At 53.0% G+C, this 11,001-nt stretch overlaps 1 long non-coding RNA gene across 1 annotated transcript; it reads left to right on the forward strand.

The window, feature by feature from the left end:
- The first annotated feature begins 7,910 nt into the window (after positions 1 to 7,910).
- LOC115302823 lies at positions 7,911 to 10,350 on the forward strand. The gene is made up of 3 exons (XR_003913648.1): positions 7,911 to 7,995; positions 9,182 to 9,308; positions 10,274 to 10,350. It is a non-coding gene; the product is annotated as an uncharacterized LOC115302823 (long non-coding RNA).
- The last annotated feature ends 651 nt before the right edge of the window (positions 10,351 to 11,001 follow it).

The raw sequence follows: 11,001 nt of genomic DNA on the forward strand, positions 1-11,001 counted from the left end.
CCGCCCCTTCACCTCCTTGTTCCGAGGACATCCTCCCAGGGGGACTTCCCTGACCTCCGTGTGTCACTTGTGATGTCCCTTCTCTGCTCTATTTTCCTCCAGAGCACTCACCATTTTTATTATTCTGCAGAGTTCCCCTGTTTGATTTCTTATCTCTCTGCCCTCATGCGGGGGTGGGGATTTGTCTTTATCTTTCACTGCATCATTCCCAATGCCTGGATGAGTGCCGGTCACATAGCAGGTGCTCAATAAATAGTGGTGGAATTAGTAGGTGCTCGGTAACTGCTTGCTGAGCAGATGGATAAACGAAGGAAGGGCAGTTAGACAGAGTTAGGGGTCTAACGGGGAAGACAAATGTATAGAAGTAGAGTCCCAGTGCAGGAGGGTCTGTGCCATACTGGAAGGTACTGGGAAGGCATGCAGGTCCAACGTCAGGGCTCTGGCCCAGGCATTTGATGCCAAAGCCTAGATCTCTCTCTCTCACCCATGTTTCCCAGACTCCCTCATGTTTCTAGGGCAGTTCCTCAGGGAGGAAGAGGGTGTCTGCCTGGTTGGACCCAAGGCAGAGGGTGCCAGAGGGTGGCATGGGTTGTGGAGCAGAGAGAGAGACGAGGGGCAAGTGTCTGAGGACTGGCTTGGCCAGACGCAAGGTAGACCTGGAGCAGACAGGGCAGGAAAGGAAGCCTGGAGGCAGTGGGGGGGGGGGCGGTAGCCGAGCTGATGAGGAAGAAGGAGCCCTGACCAACATTACCCAGGACACCCCTGCACGGACTGGGACTCCAGGGCTCTGCTCTGTCCTTGGCTCTCGCCTCTCTTGCCCCGACTTCTGATTCTAGAGCCAAACAGAGGTAAGCACAGGCTGGGACTTGGGTGACAGAGGTGGGGCACAGCATTGAAAGGACGCCAAAGAGCTCCGTGTGATCACAGTAAATTAAACGTTAAAGAAGTATTAAAAAAAAATGCAAGAAACCCACAGCGAACAAAATCTCAACATTTCAAATAAGACAGGAATTGGAAGCAAGTAAGATGTCCTTTGGTTGGGGAATAGGTAAATTAAGTGTGGTCCATCCAGATAATAGACCATTCGGACATTAAAGGACAGCAGCCATCAAGCCAGAAAAAGACATGGAGGAAACATAAATGCATCCTGCCAAGCGAAATAGGCCCATCTGAAAAGGCTGCCTTCTGCAGGATTCCAACTATAAGACATTCTGGAAAAGGCAAAACTATGAAGACAATAAAAGAAATCTGTGGCCGCTGGAGGTCAGGGGAAACGGGAGGGTGAAGAGGCAGAGCACAGAGGAGTTCCGACAGTGAAACTTGCCTGCAAGATCCTCGCTCGCATCGTGAAGCCCGTCATAGTCCCTTCGTCCTGGCCCATTGCATGTGCAACGCCGAGAGTGAACCCCAGTGGGCTTTCGTTACTGCTAACATATTCCCCCTGGCTCACCGGTTGTAACATACATCCCACAGTGATGTGAGCTTAATATAAATAACAAAAGAAACTCTGTTGAGGGAGAGGGAATCCTAGGTGACCTCTGGACTTGCAGCTCAAGTTTTATGTGAATTGCAACCTGGCTCTAAAGCATGAAGTCGATTCACTAAAAAACATCAAAGTGAAAGCAAAAAAAAAAAAAAAAAAAAGTCATGATGAACAGCGTATCACAATTTCAAATAAAGGTTAGATGCGGGGGCTGGGATTAGGACCAGCGGAGGGAGGCATCATGGTCAGGGTTGTACAAGTTCAGGGTCAGATTCTGCACCCTCCCAGTTGGAAGGGTCTTTAGAAGTCATCTGGTACAATCCTTGTGTTTTATTGATGGAGACACTTGGGCTCAGAGAGGGGGAAGGGGTTGACTGGGATTTCTCGGTGAGGCTGCTGCGGGGCTGGGAAGCAGAAGGGATCTCTGGCCCCGTGTTTTTTAAGGAGTGGCAGTCCTTGCTGCAGGCAGGTGATTCACTGTCCATGCAGAAGCCTAATGGACTCCCTGGTCATGTGTCAAATGACCTTTGGATCTCACCAAGCACTCAGGCTTTGGTTTATGGGAAGACTTTCTTTGCGTCTCTCTCGGATTATCACATCATTAGGAGGACATGGGACCGGTGTGGTTTCTGACGTGTTCCTGGGCTCTGCCCAAGCGGGACACGCCGACATTCTGGGAAAAGCAAGGGCACTGTTGCTTTTCCCATCTTATCCTCAGCCTGGCAGCAATCTCCATCCAGTCCAGCCCGAGTCCTCCCATTCTCAGACGGCCTGATGTTCAGAGGACACACTCTCCTACTTGAATCACACTTAGGACACACTTAAAACAGACTCCTTCCCCTCAGAAGGACCTTTGGATGTCCCCTAGATGCACGTGGGTCTCTTTGCCACCCCGTCCGAGCTGTCACAGTGCCAGTGTCTCTACTCTGCACACACATCTGCCGAAGCCAGTGGGCCTCAGCAGACAGCTGGGCCTGACCTTGACCTCCGTGGGTCCGGGAAGCTTCGACAGGAGGTCATGGCTGCGTTGGGGAGCACATCAGCTGCCCCCTGCCCTGAATCCTCCATGAGCTCTGTGAGAATTTGGGCATGGGTTTGAGGGCTGGGTCAGGTAACCAGCTGGGGGGCCTTCTGCAAGCATCTGGCTTCTGTCCCCTCCTGAGGTTGGGTTTAGATTGCTGTGGGTAACAGTGCTCAGCCGGAGGCCACAGCTGCAGAAGGAGAGGATGGGCCAGTGTGGGGGGGAGGGCACCAATTTCTGGAATGTTCAGGAACAGTGTTATAGCTAGACTTGGATAGCAGTTAGAAGTCAAACTTGGAGACACAAAATCTCCACAGACAAGGTGGGCTCTGAAGATCACAGAGATGTCGGAGATGATGAGGACTCAGAGCCAGGAAAAGGGAGGGGGGTCTGAGCCTTCCCCTGAGAGAGGACAAGCCACGCTCTCTGGCTTTGGAGGTGACAAATGACTCTAGAGTAAAGGGCCAACTGTGACCATGGCTGTCAAGCAGGGAGGGTAGAGGAGTGAAGATTTCTGAACGTGTCTCTCCTAGGGGAGGTGCAGGAGGCATGGGCGTGCGGTCCAGCACTTTGCTTGCCACCAGGCTCCCCGGCCCCCTTGCGTTTCCTGGCTGTGAAGCCCCTGCCGCATGCTTGTGTCTGTGTCTCTCAAGTCCCCTCCCTTATATTTGCTCAGGTCAGCCTCCTTGCTCACTCCAGGGCTGGGGGATGGCCCAACCACCTGAGGGGTGATGCCAGCTCCTTTTGTCCGGCAGCTCCCAGCACAGGTATCACCGAGCTGGCCATCATGGGTAATGACTTGGAATGTGTAGGATGCTTGATGGCACTCATTGTAAGGACGGAGGAGTGGAGGCAGTGGGGTGTGGTGAGAGGGACCCCCTGGGGTCCGAGGGGTCTGGGGTTAAGCACCAGCTGGCCCCTGTGTGATCCAAGACCTCCCACACCATCTGGGTTTCCTGTTATTCATGAAGGGATTGAAGTCGACTCGATTTTACACCATGAAATCTACAGAGAATACTATTACTGAGAATGTCACAAACAACCACGTCTGCTCTACACTCGCTCCTTTCCCCCCTCCCCTTCCAGCTGGGGTTGAAAGTCCCCATGCAGCCCCTCCCTCCTTGTGTCAAGCTGACACTGGGGTGAACCAGCCCCTTGGCTCTGACAGCCAAAGGTACTCTAAGGATGATCAACCCTTCAACGTCCCGTTAGAGGCTGGGGATGCGGGGTCTCCCAGGGGAGGCCGCCAGCTGGAGGATCCTTTCATTGCCCCAGGCTGCCCCCCGGGGGACACAGACCCTGTTCCCTGGGTCTTGTTCCACAATCCCGCACATGTCTGTGCTTTGAGGTTGGGGCTGATTCTGCTGATGGTCCCCATCCTGGGATCCTCTCTCTAACCTCCCCTGACCTGGTCCTGGGCTGGACTGGCTGTTGATGGGAACACAACTAATAAGTCAGTCTTTACTCCAGTGCCAGCAGGCAGTGGCTCCTAAATGCCATCCGCTCCCCTCAGTCCCATGAAGGACACCCAGTCCCACCCCCCACGGGACTGACACCCCCGTCCCTGCCCCTTCCCAGAGAGGGTGTGGCTTTATTCTTTTAGAGCCCTCAGATGTCTTTTTAAAAATGTTTTTATACATTTATTTTTTGAGAGAGAGAGTGAGACAGAGCATGAGCGGGAAGGGTCAGAGAGAGAGGGAGACACAGAATCCAAAGCAGGCACCGGACTCTGAGCTGTCAGCACAGAGCCCGACGCAGGGCTCGAACCCACCAACCGTGAGATCATGACTTGAGCCGAAGTTGGACGCTTAACTGACTGAGCCACCCAGGTGCCCCCCAGATGTCTTAATACAGCATGTGACTTATAAAATTCAAATAACAGTGGTCTCAAACACCTGGCTGGCAGCCCAGCTGTGGCCTGGGGTGGTGGGGCTCACGTGTGGGGTCTAAAAGGCTGTACAATCCACTGACAGCTTTGCTGAGGTAGTGAGCCAAGGCTCATCTTCCCCCAGACCATCAGTCTCCCCGTCACCTTTCTCCTTTCCTGTTCCTTGCCCCTGGGTCACGAGAACAGGAATCACCGAGGCCGAGAGATGGAGACCTGAGGCCTGGCTGTCCCAACCGGCTGTGACACTGACAGCAATGGCCAAGCCTCCCTTTGCTCTTGCACCTGAGGGTTTGATGGCCTTGCCTTTACCTCGTCCTGCCCAAGGTGGTCAGGTGGCTCACAGGAGATGAGTTGTGTCACCCAATGGTGCTGTCTAGGTCCGAAGGGACTAGAATTATTGTCACGGGGCTGGCAGGAGGGTAGAACCCTGGGCAGAACATGAGTCTGAGGGCCACAGTCAGCAGACCAGCCTGGTCAGAGTGGGCCATGCCCAGGACAGGGACCAAGGACAGCAGGTCCCTGGGTGCCATCCAGGGAGGACACGGGGCTGAGACCTGAGCAGGGGGTGTGTCACCCGAGTTACCAGAGACTGGTTGGCAGTCTTGATGGGCCAGACTGAGAGGACTGGGCTGCCCAAGCCCAGGGTGGCGGGTTCCAGCAGCCTACCTAGACCACCTTCAGAGGGCTGGGAAGTCCTGGGCAAAGACGTCTGGTGAGAGCCGGTTCACGGGGTGGGGCCTGAACGTTAGGAGACCAAGGGTGACCCACTGCTCTCGTTTGCCTAGGATGTGGACTCGTAGTGCTAAACTTGTCACAGCTCTGAACATGCCGGGACAGTCGGCCTCCCTGGCCACTATTCCCTTGGGGAGGGAGCACTTGTCCGACTGGGGAGATGGAGGGGGATAGTGGGGGAAAGTATGCATACCAGGCTGGCCCCTTCCGGCCCTAGCCTCCAGCCCAGCCTGCCTGCAGGGATGGGAGTGCTGTGATCTGATCCACATAGCTGGGCCAGGGCTGTCTGTGAGAGAGAGAGAGAGAGAGAGAGAGAGAGAGAGAGAGAGAGAGAATGTGTGTAAGTGGGGAAGAGGCAGAGAGAGAGGGAGAGAGAGGGTTCCAAGCAGGCTTCACCTTGTCATCAAAGAGCCCAACGCGGGGTTCGATCTCACAAACCATGAGCTCGTGACCTGAGCCAGCACCAAGAGTCGAATGCTTTAACCCGTTGAGCCATCCAGGTGCCCCCCTACACTGACATGTTGATCTTCAGCATGTGTCTCCTGGGCTTTTTCTTACAGGTTCCAGACATGGAAGAAGGGAATGTTATTAATTGCCCTCTTCAACCCACCCCTCCACCAGTAGACATTGAGTGGGAGGGTGTGGGACAAAGCACCAATGCCTTGGAAAGGGGTGTTGAGTCACCATTGTGATAAAGTTACAGTTAAGAGGCACCCAGTGCAAACCAGCTAGGCACACAGGAAGTGTCTAATACATGCGAGTCACCATTATTGTTCTTGCTTTTGTGATTAGACTGCCCTGCTTCTCAAGCACAACCATGCCCATCATCTCAAGGCCCTCAGACTCCCTGGGGTCAGATGGGGAGGCAGGGTGTGGTGAGAGAGAAACAGAAAGAGAGAAAGAGAGATGAGACAGAGAGGGGCAGAGGGAAGGGGCTGCTTTATGACTCCATGGTTAACTCAGTGACTTAAGAAGGAAGCCACACCCTCACATGCAAGGGGCGGGGCTAGCCAGCCAGTTGGATGGGCACCTGGCTGTGTGTATCATGCTCACGCAGTGAGCAGTCCCTTGGCCCCCTTCCTGAGGGAGCCTGTGGGGAGCCAAGCTTTGGTGCCCGAGTGTCAATCCCGGACTTTGTCAGTGAGGAGCTCTGCGAATGTGGGCAAGTGACCTCATCCCTCTGGGCCTCAGTTTCCTCATCCATAAAGCAAGGGAAGTCATGTCTATCCTCTAGAGTTGCTGTAAATATCGAAGTATCCGGTTCTCAACAAAAGGTCACCAGCCTCGCGTGTCCCCTTGTGGGCCGGCCCCGGGGGCCTGCTGGCTCTGGGCCGGCAATGGGGTTCGAACGCTGCGCTGTGGAAGGCAGGCTCTTAACATCAAATGCGTCTGGATTTCTGTGGGGCATCAGTGCTCAGTCAAGTCCCCGGGAATGTTTTGCTCTATTCCGCAGCTTAGCCAAGGAGAACTGAGGGAGGTGCTGTGCAGGTTGTTTGAGTTAGAACCTTTAAAAAAAGTTGCCCCAAGGGCCTATCCCTGGCACCAGGCTGCAGTGTCCTCAGCAGGAAGGGTGATCCGTGTCCCTCTTTCCTGTAGACCTTGAGTGCATTTGCTGCAAGGAGTCAGGCTCTCCTTTTTCATCGCGCCCTCCCCTACGTGACACCTGGCTCTTCTCCCTAAAAGGGTAGGGGAGAGGCAGGATGCTAAAGTGAGGAAGTCCAACTAGAGAAACGATCCACTAGGCAGATGAAAAGACATTTTCTCCACCGCCGTTATGCTGCCCGCCCCCTGACAACACACTCATTACAGTTATATCTCATTCAGCTCACCTAGAGAATAAAATTAGAAATCAAGTCAACTCCCTAGAGTCTTGTTATATCAATCTGACTTACACAAAACAGGCCAGACAGAGTGTGAGGTTTCCATAAAATTAGGCTGTGTCCCGAGGGGCTGCCTTGAAGCTACCCAACATTTCAGAAAACTGCCAGGCGCCCTTTTGCATAATTTATCAATTACACACAATTCAATTCATTGCAAGGCAGGAGGCAGGAGGTGATGGTTTGGGACAGAAGGGGGCCCCGGGAGCAGCAGCACATATAGAGGAGAGGAAATCTGGATTCTAATCTCCTCTCCAACACGGACTGGATGAATAAACTGAGACAAATCCTTATTCTCACGGGAGCCCTCTTTTCCCCAGCCGTGTGGACTAGGGGACCTAAACGTTCTTTACGAAATTCTGGAGCTTTCCAGAAGGCTGAGACTTTGCATTTGTGGCATCTGAACACAGCGGGGGTGGGGGTGGGGGTGGTGGAGAAAGAGATGTTCAGAGTTTGGGCCCTGTCTGGCAGTATTGGAGCCTTGAGGGGCTGAGGTAGGCCCGAAGGGCTGTGGGTGCCTGAACGCCAGAGGTGGGCTTCTCCCTTGCCTTGTGACTATCTCCATCTTAATGCCACACCTTGCCTCAGTCTATTGGGTCGACCTCACCTGTACACTGGCTTAGCGGAGGTTCAAAAATCCCTAGCGAAGGAAGCGGGGCTGCCGTGAGCAATCCAGCTTCTCTGATGGATGTGGAAGCAGACACCCAGGGAGAGGGGGTGTGGTGACCAAGGCCACTGACGTCAAGGGCCTTCAGTCCAGTGTCCTTTGCCCACCCCCCACCCCCAATCCCTCCCTCCCCGGTGGCCTGCAGCCCCTGGAACTTTCCACATTGTGGTTTTACTTTATACTTCTCCTTAGAGCTGTCTTCCCATCACCCTGAAGGCGGAGAGCAGGACTCTTTCTCTCGGTGTCCCATGCCTCCATTGTTGCCATTCAGGTAGTGTGGTAGGAAGAGGGAATGGAGCATTGAAGGGAAATGAAAGAGGCATCAAGGTAATGTTATTTCCCCGACTCCTGTCCGGGTTCTTGCTTCTGGGTCTGACAAGTTACTGACTTGCCTCCAATGTCCACGCCATGACCGAAGGCCTATCTGCAGGCTCAGGGACCTCATAACTGAGTCATCACAGAAGCAACAGATGGCTTTCACCAACCCTAACCCAGGCCTGCACTTGGCCACGGTATACTCAGCGATGAGACTGTCACAGGCAAGGGCTTCTGCCTTGAACTTGAAACTAATCGGACCTCCTGCTGGGGCAGTTGCTCTTACCCTTGGTTTAGAGACAGAGGCCTGAGGTAGGCCACGTGTCTCGTCATGTGTTCCCAGCTGAGGAGTGGCGGGGAGTGCTGGGGTTTGAACCTGCTCCTGGCAGAACCCATATGCACTTACTCAATAAAGCCCTGATTTCACCACATTGTCCTATAACTTTCTTTCTTTCTTTTCTGGTTTTATTTTTCATTCTGTTTTTATTTATTATTATTTTTATATAGTTTATTGTCAGGTTGGTTTCCATATAACACCCAGTGTTCTTCCCCACAAGTGCCCTCCTCCATGTCCATCACCCCCCATCCCCTTCCCACCTCCCCCTTCAGCCCTCAGTTTGTTTTCAGCATTCAAGAGTCTCTCAGGTTTTGCCTCCGTCCCCCTCCCTAACTCCTTTTCCCCCTTCCACTCCCCATGGTCCTCTGTTAGACCTAAGAGTGAAAACATACGGTATCTGTCCTTCTCTGCCTGACTTATTTCACTCAGCATGACACCCTCCATCCACTTTGCTATGAATGGCCAGATTTCATTCTTTCTCAGTGCCATGTAGGCTTCCATTATTTATATAAACCACATCTTCTTGATGGCCATCAACTGATGAATGCCCTGTAACTTTCAAAGGGCCGTCCTACCCACAATCTTGGGCTAGAGGGTAGGCGGGGCAGGGGTTGGCAGCCCACGTGAAGGTTGAGAGGTCTCATGCTCAGAAAAGCAGAGTGACTCACCCAAGGCCACGCGGGGTGTGTCAGAGCTGGGACCCCCCCCCCCCATTGCAGATGTGGGAGGGAGGTCAGCAGAATCAGCGACTTTGCTCACGGCTCCGAATCGGGGGGTTGTGGAGCCAGCACTCATACCCACACCTTCGGATTCCACACCAGGTGCCCGATACCCAACTGGCTGGTTTTTCTTTGTTTGTAGGAAAGGGCTGGAACCAAGAGGCAGCTCTCTCCCTACTGGAGCGGCATTCCCCCACTACGAAATGGTCCCTGGAACAAGACTTCTTAACCGAGCAGGGAGCCACGGGACCACTGAGGCCGAACCGAAGGTAGTTTTGCTCTGCTGAGATACTAAACGACATACCTGGCAAATATCCGTTCAAATAATGGAACCTAATACGTCCTCATTATCTTTCTGGAGGAGGGCCACAGGATTCGAGAGAGGAGGAAGTCACGAGGTAGGGGGTGTCTAGCTGTGGTCCTCAAACAGGAGCATCAGAAGGGTCAAGGGTGGGCTGTGGGTGGCGAGGAGCTGGGGCAGTCCCCAGCCTGTGGCCCTGATGCCTTCCTGAGCAGACCTGGAAGTGTCCGCAGAGATGCTTTTGTTCCTGATTCTCCTAGCGTGCAGGCAGCTTTCCGGGGCGGTGGATGCAGGCCCGCTCAGCCAGGCTCCTCGAGCCTGCGTGTGCGGGAGCCAAAAGGCGGAACGATGTGGGGCAGTGCCAACCCTGCATCGAGATGTCTTTGGGGTAAATGTTTGCTGCTTTTGTCTGGAAGCAAAACCCGTAGCCACTGTTTTCTCCAGCCTCATGGAAATTAAAGCCAGGAAGCTGAGCAGTGGTGATTATGGGGTTCAACTTGCTTATTAACAGCCCACAAAAGATTATCCTGGGGCTTCTAGGCAAAGCCCGCAGAGGCTTGGAAGCACGCTGCTTCCTGGCTCTGGGCACTGCTCTCTGAAAGCACAATCTTCTTCAGGCAGAGGGGCTCTGCCTGGCTGGCCTGAGGTGCCCCCCACTGCCCCAGCCACAGGATGTTCCAAGGGGCCAAGGGGGCAAGGCTCTTTGTGAGCTGTGCCTGCAGGGGGGGTAAAGGGATGAATAGGGTCAGAAAACATCTACCTTTGTGGTACAGAGTTCAGAGGTTTACCAATGTGTCTTTGGAGAGGGGGACCATTTAGCTATGTTGTTAGAAGAGTGTTGGGCAGGGGGCAAGAAATAGTAGCCAAATTCTTTTGTTGCCTATTTTTGTAAATAAAGTTTTATTGGACACAACCACACCCTTTCCTTTACAGATGGCTTAGAGCGGCTGTGCTTGTTTTTATAAATAAAGTTTTATTGGACACAACCACACCCATTCCTTTATAGATGGCTTAGGACGGCTGCCATTCAAGCTACAACAGCAGAGCTGAGTAGTTACAACAGAGACTGGTTCACAAAGCCTAAAACATTACCGGTCTGGTCCTCTGCAGACAAAATCCACCCACCCCTGGGTAGTGGAAAGAGTATGAATTTCAGCGTTGATTAGATATGGGTTCTAATGCCACTTCTACTTTTGTTCTGTATTACCTTGGCCATGTTGCGTCCCCTCTGAACCCCACTCTTTTCCATTTGTAAAATAGGGGCCGTCGTGTATTTAACACATGTTCATAATATAGTGTTTACACCGTATCAGGCACTGTGCGAAATGCTTTGCTAGAATTAGCTCACTTAATCCTCACAACAATTCTATGAGATTGGTGCTATGGTGAACATGCCCATTCTACAGAAGGACAGATGGAGACCTAGAAGGCTAAGTAACTCACCCAGGATCACTCAGGGTGTGATCTGGGATTCTGAATGCAAGCCATATGGCTCTGGAGCACGTTCTTAACTGACCGTCATGAAGACCGAGGAATAATGGATGAGCAGAACAGGACGCAGTAGGATCTCAGTATGTGTGAGCTCGCTCTGTCTCTCCACCTCCAGATTGTTTTGCCTCCCTTGTCTGTTCTGAATAAAGGTCTCGGCCCCTTTGAATGGC

The sequence above is a fragment of the Suricata suricatta genome, chromosome 9 (genome assembly GCF_006229205.1).
Source record: "Suricata suricatta isolate VVHF042 chromosome 9, meerkat_22Aug2017_6uvM2_HiC, whole genome shotgun sequence".
Taxonomy (NCBI): domain Eukaryota; kingdom Metazoa; phylum Chordata; class Mammalia; order Carnivora; family Herpestidae; genus Suricata; species Suricata suricatta.